The sequence below is a fragment of the Pinus tabuliformis genome, chromosome 4_1 (assembly GCF_031772625.1).
Source record: "Pinus tabuliformis cultivar Carrire ecotype Pingquan chromosome 4_1, CPIR1, whole genome shotgun sequence".
NCBI lineage: Eukaryota > Viridiplantae > Streptophyta > Pinopsida > Pinales > Pinaceae > Pinus > Pinus tabuliformis.
In genome coordinates, this window is record NC_142303.1 from 643,669,078 (window position 1) to 643,677,145 (window position 8,068).

Here is an 8,068-nt window from a genome sequence, read left to right on the forward strand (position 1 = left end):
CAAGCCCACTTCTTCACTATTACATGTAGGGGGGTTTTAAGACAATATTTAAGATGATATTTGAGTCAATTGTCTTGACTTAAGACAAAAAGAAACTTGTCTATTATCTTAAATATTTTCTTCAAGCAGGTGTCTGAAAATATAATGTCTCAAAAATTTGTCTCTATAAGGACAATATAGAACACATATTATTATTGTCTCTATAAAGACAAGAATTATTGTCTATTAAGAGACAATTTCATTTGTCTCTCTAGAGACAATTTGATTTGTCTTTGTAGAGACAATTTCATTTTGGTATCTTTAGAGACAATTACATTTTTGCCTTCTTAGAGACAATAGCTGATATTAAAAACATATTGTCTCCATAGAGACTATATGTCCATAATTCAAACTATTGTCTCTCTAGAGACAATATAAAAACATATTTAAAAAAATAAATGAAATCACTTTGAATGTTCTTTCAAAGTAGTTTCAACATTCAAAGATCCCAAATAGTGATTTTAATTACCATAAATATTTGTTGTTTATGGATACCAACAGAATAAAAAATAAATAAATCCATTATTTTTAACGCTAACAACAAAGTAATTTTAAATCTAAATGAAAAAACAATTCTCAAAAGCAACATTGAAAATAATAAGGCAACACACTTATATTTTCTAAAAATGCATTCATGTCATTTGAAAATGCAGGATCCTCAGTTAGAACTTCATTTTAAGACATATTATGAGTCAAAAAAGAAATATTCTAGATTTCTCCATCCTAGAGGAGGGTTTACTCTCTAGCATAGAATTTCAAAGCTTCAATCACATTAAATTATTACAAAGAATTGTAATAATTTATATGAATCTGAATTTACAATTGATTGGAAATTCTGTCTTCATGAAGGTTTTGCAAAAGATGAAAAATTGACACAGGTCCTGGCAACACAATATAGGCCAATTCTTAATCAATTGGTGACCTACATAATTATCTTCTCCACTACTGGCTTTCAGAATTCAAGTTGGATCCATCTCCTATTTGCAGCCTGAGAATTACTGCAATTGGTATCCAAATTGGTGGTGATATAGTTCTCGAGGAAGCTTCATATCCAATGAATCTAATTCGGGCAGTGAACTATTATGATCAACTTCATAGCAAGATGAAGTTGTAGAGAAGTCTCTACCAGTAGCTCTTTTCTGGGTAATTAATCATTTCTTGGAGGCACACCAAATCACCCATCCTTTTTCCCGTTAATAATAAAATAATAAATTCCTGTTAGGCAAGTTTTATACCATTGCTCAAACATTTCCAAGAGAGCTACTTACTGAAATAAAATAAAATAAATGTAGTGCGTACCTAAAATAGAAATGTGTGCACTCTTAGTATTTCTTCATTATCACGTGCCTTGCCTTGCCCGATTCCCCGGAGCACCTGCAAATGAAATAGTAGGGTCATTTTAATTTTTTTATAATAAAAACCTCTACCATATTTATAATAATTAGTAATTGAAATAAATTAAAATTCTACAAACTTATTAAACTCTCAATATAAAAATGGCTCAAAAACAAAATCAATATACTCTTTAATATAAACATAAATTTTAATGATGATGCCATCTCTATTTTTGGTTGGTAGCACTATTTGTTCCCAATCAAAGCCCAAAAATGTCGTATATACTAGTGAAAATACTAGGTAAGTTTCAAACCCTTTTAAAATGAAAGTACATCACCTATTTTTCTCTACAATGGGATGGGAAGTATTTGAAAACTCTTATTAGAACAGTGAATAGAATCTCTGACTAAAACTTGCAAAATCTCAATCAACATTAATACTCAACAATCATATGGGATTTTCCCTAAATGAGGTCATAGGGGAGAGAGAAGTGAAGTATTCCACCTAGCCAGATGACGTGAGATCAAGTGGTGATTGAGCTGGAAAACACCAAATAGAGAAGGGGCAAGTTGGTTCAAAACATAATAAATGTCCTCCTTCCCAGCAAACTACTCAACTGGATGGTACTTTGGCTATCGCAGTAAATCATAGAGAGAACTCTCCCACAAATGCCATTGCTTATTACAATAATGAGTTGGGAAGCATGAGAAAACGAGTTCAATGAAGAGAGGTTGAGCAGAATGAATCTTCATTCAAAAGGGTTGGTGGTTTTCTTTCCCCTAGAGTGTTGGTAGTGTTGAGTATCACCAATCCGGTCTATTGGCAATCGCCCCAAAAGGTGCAAAGACAGGCCGATAGATTTTTTAAATTGTTAAAATAATATGAGGAATGAATTTGTAAATATGTATGCCATATATGTTTACAAATTTAAATTTTAATGGTGTATAACTATTCAGTCTTATGTACTGTGTTCTTATGCATATAAGTGATGGCTTCAAGGTGGTTGCCCTAGGGTAACTAGTTTAACATTCTACATGCCTCTTCTCAATGAAAATGCAATATAATATAAATATACACATAAATATAAAATAGATGCTCCTATGACACTCTACTTATGAGGGTTTTTGGTAAATGACACTCCCACTGTGTTGCGTGTTCTTGCAAAGTATGTTGAAAAAAAATTCATGGAAGAGTGAATTAGAGATATATCATAAGATCTATACCTTCAAGTAACATAAACGATATGGGTATGCTAAAGGATAAATCCTTTAACCACAGTGAAGGAAAAACATGATGACAAATTTCCCAATCAAGAATTTTAAGGATCACTTTTCAGCAATTAATAAATCTATATAGGAAGATGCATCTTCTGTAATATCCCTAAATAACTCGGTGAAAACTAGACAGTAAGTAGTAATTCTTTTAAAAAGATTACGAATTAGTTTAAAAACTAATTCCTGTTATTCATAAAACTAATTATGGAGAATATTTTGGCGAATTGTGCGTGGAACCCATTCGTCCTCTACACGGGTAATAACTGGTTCTTGATAACTGATTTGGGGATGAATTTTCCGAATATTGGAGATCCGGATGCCGGAGAAAGGGGTAGCAGTTTGTAAAATTTCCGTTTGTCTGGTATGCATGGTAAAGCTCTCTAGTTGTTATTCGTGCCTGGGGTTAAGGCGTGATCAACCCTCTGGACTACGCATTAAATGTCTCGCTCGTAATAGGCGGTACCAGAGGACGGCGTGGGATTCGATCCTAAGCTTCGGCTGTGAAGCAAAACTTGAGTTGTTAGACTCAAGCAGCCTCACCAGATTCTCAGATAAGGCAGTGTCGATAGCAGCATGAACATTATTATTAATGGCCAGAGCCGAACTGCCAGGTCCCGTTTGATTCTTTGGGGTTCCAGCCCTCGCGCAATGCAACCCCGATGACCCTGCTCTCTGAACGATGAGAATGATATTGCCAGGGAAGAATCCATTGAATAACGATGACGATGATATTGCTGGAGAAGAATCTATTGAATACTTAAATTATCTTTTGGAGTGAACAATGGCCACGAGCTTCTGCCTTCGGCTATTGTGTGCCCTTCTGGTGGAGGCTGGAGACGAAGTTCCGGTGCGCATCTGGGGATTCGAACCCTGGTCAGCACCGTGGGAGGAATGTTGCAGGCCTTATTGCAGGTTTGAGGGTGCTGCGTATATGCTAGCCTTGCCTGCTATCGTTGGGGACAACTAGTTGGAGGTTGGAGATCGGGTACAAGTATGTGTCCATTAAAGTGGAGCCTCCTGCAACTAAATTCTGCAGTATAACCATTGACATCGACGTCCAGAAATGGTTGTTGCCCAATCGATAGGAACGACCTACAGAGAAACAAGGATTCCACCTGCAATTCCAATCATCAGTGTCAGGGCTGCTGGTCATCCACAACATGCCTCGAGAGAATTGGCACTGAAACATTTGCTGGTTAATCAAATTTCTTAGAGGTTGGTTCTTGGGCGGAGGCTGGAGCTTTTTCATGCGGTCCAGTCCCCTGTCAGCGCTTGTTTCAAGCTGCATTGCTGCAGCTGTTGTGCGCTCCATGTCTACAGCAGCTTCAGCTTGACGGTGATACAACTGAAGAGATAAGTATTTATGACAATCTTGGAAAACATAAGAGTTTATGCTAGTATTGTAAAATGAGTATGTGTTATTTGTTTATAGACATAGCTATTTGGGTAAGGAAGTGAATATGTGTTGTTTTGTTTAATAGCTATTGCATTTTTGGAAAAGGAAAATGCATATTAAAGGAATAGAAGTTAATATTGCATCTTGGAAAAGAGAATGCATATTAAAGGAATAGAAGTTAAAGTTTGGTCCTCTACGAATACGTGCTTGAGCGAGGGGAAAATGCTAAATAATATGATTATTTATAAATGAAATCATGATGTCAATGTTGATAATGATAACATGGACTTGTAAAAACTAATGGTTAGATCTCTTAGAGAGAAATATGCATTAGTGTGAATAAGCATTGTGAAAAGTAGAACAAGAATTTACTTGAATATATGTACTAGTTAACTAGTATATTATGCGTGCTCATGCATATGAGTAGATATTAAAAGATCTCTTTAGAGGTTGATCATTGTTTGAATAATATTGTAACTAATCTTGTTGCCAAGATTGTTGATGACTGCATTGATAGGAAACGATGGCAGATGGTGCCAAGGAAAGTGATGCTTAACATTATGGAAGGAAAAGGATTATTCGTCCATGCAGATGAGTTCAAGCTGCAGTATTGTCCATTGCTAGAACAATTATGCCACAAGGAATGTTGCATGTGGCGGTATGTAAATAAAATATTACATGTAAATTGTATTAGCTTTTAGCTAGTTATGTGACAACTTATTGATAATTCATTGTAAAGATTTTAATAACAATGGTTAAGGGATGGAATCCCTTATAAGCCATTGAGTGAGGGGTGAAAACCCTCACGAGCGTTTAATAATAAGATTAAACGTTTGCTGGTTTTCACCCTACGGGGTTTCCAGGGTATATCAGTGTTCAATGGTGTGAATGATGTGATTGCCTTCTGTGTCAATTGGATGATGTTGAATCCTTGATGTTGATGGTTCTTTATTTGATGGCATGATCATAATGTCCAAATTAATATGGTTATGAAAATCGTGAAATGGATGCAAGGAATTATGAGATAGTTTATGTTATTACACTACCATGGTCGGGGTTAATGGTTATGCAACTTACTGACTGTTATTGCAAATTACTTGATGCATTAATGAACACTATGTCTAATGGTTAATGATGATTGTGGAGTTATGAATTTGATAAATTACTAGTGGGTAATTTGTATTAAAAATTCTAACTTCCTACTTTTACATGCGAGGTTACCGTGGCATGTGACATCTTCAAAGCTACAAATATCCAAAAATAGCATATGGTGGGAACAACAGTAGTTGTTACAAACCCAAATGAAGTAGAAATGTTTTCAGGAAATTAAGGAGACATTAATACAGAAGGATGTATATGCAAGGACTCAGATTTTAGGCATCCTAAATGAATGTTATGGAGAAGAATGAGTCTTTGTTTGGAAGCAGCTATCCTTAGCAACCAACTATTAAAATTTGAAATGGTTATTGAGGAATAATAGAGGCTGTTGTTAATATTTGAAATGGCTATTGAAGAATAATAGATGAAGAGTTTCTCACACTCTATGCCTGCCTCTGAACAGAAAAATTATGTGGAAAGGCATTGTGAAAGCAACCAAGGTGAGGAAATCTTGATGGTAGTAATTCATGCAACAACAAATAGATAGTTTATAAGTATGGGCGGTGAGCACCATGAATGTCTGTGTCAATAACAGTTGGATAAAGAGAATGGTAGAGTGAATTAAATCCATATATCATATGAATATCCGACTTCGAGTTGCGTAAAGAGTTGGTTTTGCTGCCAAAAAATATTGCGAAATTTCCGATCAAAAATTCAAGGAGCAATTTGTAGCAATTAATCAATGTATCACAGATGACGGATAAAGTAAAAAAAATAGACAAATTGCAGACTCGGAGTTCAAGGAGCATTTGGGATTAATTAATTAGTCTATCATAGATGACAATACATCTTATAACCTGCAAGTATCCCAAAGGAGCAGCCAGTGAGAAAAACAATAGCAAGTGAAAAAATAGACAGAGCGGATGCATTTTTAGCAAACTTGGGAGAAATTAATACATAAGAGTTATATTAAAGGACTCAGTGGTTGGCCCTCCCCAGTAAATGTTGTGTAGAAAAATCATTAGAGCGGAATTGCTCCATTTCTTGGTTGTTATATTGATCACGTTACAGTTATCTTACACACAATAATACTCTATCTTTAGATATGGAATCTGGAACCATATTTTGATGTATGGATGTAGATTTTTGGGTTGTTTATGGAGCAAAAAATAGTGCATAGATTTTTTGGGTTGTTTTCTAATTGATTTGTGACGTCAATTTCACTTTTGAAGTAATAGATCCATAATTCCAGCATTAACTCATAGATTATGGAAAAATGTAACATTGAAAAGAGTTGAGAATACATACACAGTTTCCTTCTCAGGTGGGGTTGCCAAAGGTGGTTCCGGGTACTTTTCCTCTAATATCTAGGTTATAACATCAGATTCTGGAATCCACTTATAATCAATCTTGATGACAGGAACTTTTCCTTTAGGATTCATATGCAAAAACCTATGCACCAATGTCTTCAACTTAGCTCCCCCTAATTTCCCACATAAACATAGGCACAGTCTCACAGTTGTAATCAGTTTTAACCATAGCCATAAAGAAATGGCCTATATTGAAAACAAAAAATAATAGATGGGCCTCAAAACTAGAAATTTACCAGTCATGTTTGTTACTGGTATCAATGAACTTCATGTTGCATGGGACCTATTTTTCCTCAAGAGTAAGAAAAACCCTCTTGCTAAAGGGACCTACTCAAATATGTGTTCAATACATTAAGATTTACTTCATACATTAAAATGGTTGAAATGCATTGATAGACGACAAATTGTTCAACAGATAAAGATGGAATAAAAGCCAGGAAATGCAACATTGAATCATTCTGCTAAAAAAGGGAAAAATGACAGCAAAATTAGTTATAGTCCAAAAAAGGACCTGTGAAAAGATGTGTTCAATACATTAAGCTTTACTCCATACATTAAAATGCCCAAAATGCATCAGTAGACCACAAATTGTTTGAAAAATAAAGATGAAATAAAAACAAAAGAAAACAGGAAATGCAAGGTTGAATAGTTCTACTAAAACAAGGGAACATGACAAAAAAATTTATTTACAGTCCCCAAGCTTATCAGGTGCACCTGTGGCAGCCTTAACACAGACTTCCAGTGCTTCAACCATGCACACAATTCGTGTACTACTAATCTTCCTCCTCTGAATCAAGACCCTGGATCTAACCCCTTTATCGCCAAATAAATGGGTACTAGAGACCACAATTAAAGGCTCTAAGATACAACACCACTGATTCCAAAGAGTTGCAGCGTAGATTTTTTGCTACAGCGAGAGACAAAGTGGAAGCTACACTAAGCATGGATATCATAGCCATCTTTGAATTCTGTAAATAGACCTCACTCTCATAGGTTTCCATCCTCCCCATTTTTATAAAACTCATTAGTGGAAGATCACTCTGCACTACAAATCTCCATATATGAAACGAAAATAACAAATGAATTCATTTTACAATCTAATCCCTGTCACATAAATGCTAAAACAAGAAACTCTAGGTTCCTTCCAGAGACTTGTCGACGCGTTTTTCTCTGAGAGACCCTCGTATCCATTGTAATGCGACTCACAATAATGTTGGCAAGAAATCAAATCATGCACCATAAGTTTTATGTCCAGTGCCATAAATTCCACGAAACATTCAAACGGACTCTTTCAGAACCTCGGCTTAAAAGGTGGGCACAGATCTCAAGTGGAGAGTGGCTTAAAATTTTTTGCATAGATGTCAGATGGACATTAAAAGGGTAGATGATTGACTGATTCAAAAGAAGGCCTATCGGCCTAATTATGTTAGACACCATGGATTAGAGAATTACCAAAGCTTGTAGCCTAGTTCACAAAGCCCCAAACATGAGGATTAGATTGTATAGTGGCTAATTGAGGATTAGACTGTATGGCTTTAGTGTCACTACATTCATAT

At 35.4% G+C, this 8,068-nt stretch overlaps 1 pseudogene; it reads right to left on the reverse strand.

The window, feature by feature from the left end:
• Positions 1 to 6,401: 6,401 nt before the first annotated feature.
• Positions 6,402 to 7,471, reverse strand: LOC149177695 (glutathione S-transferase DHAR3, chloroplastic pseudogene; annotated as a pseudogene).
• Between the last annotated feature and the right edge of the window lie 597 nt (positions 7,472 to 8,068).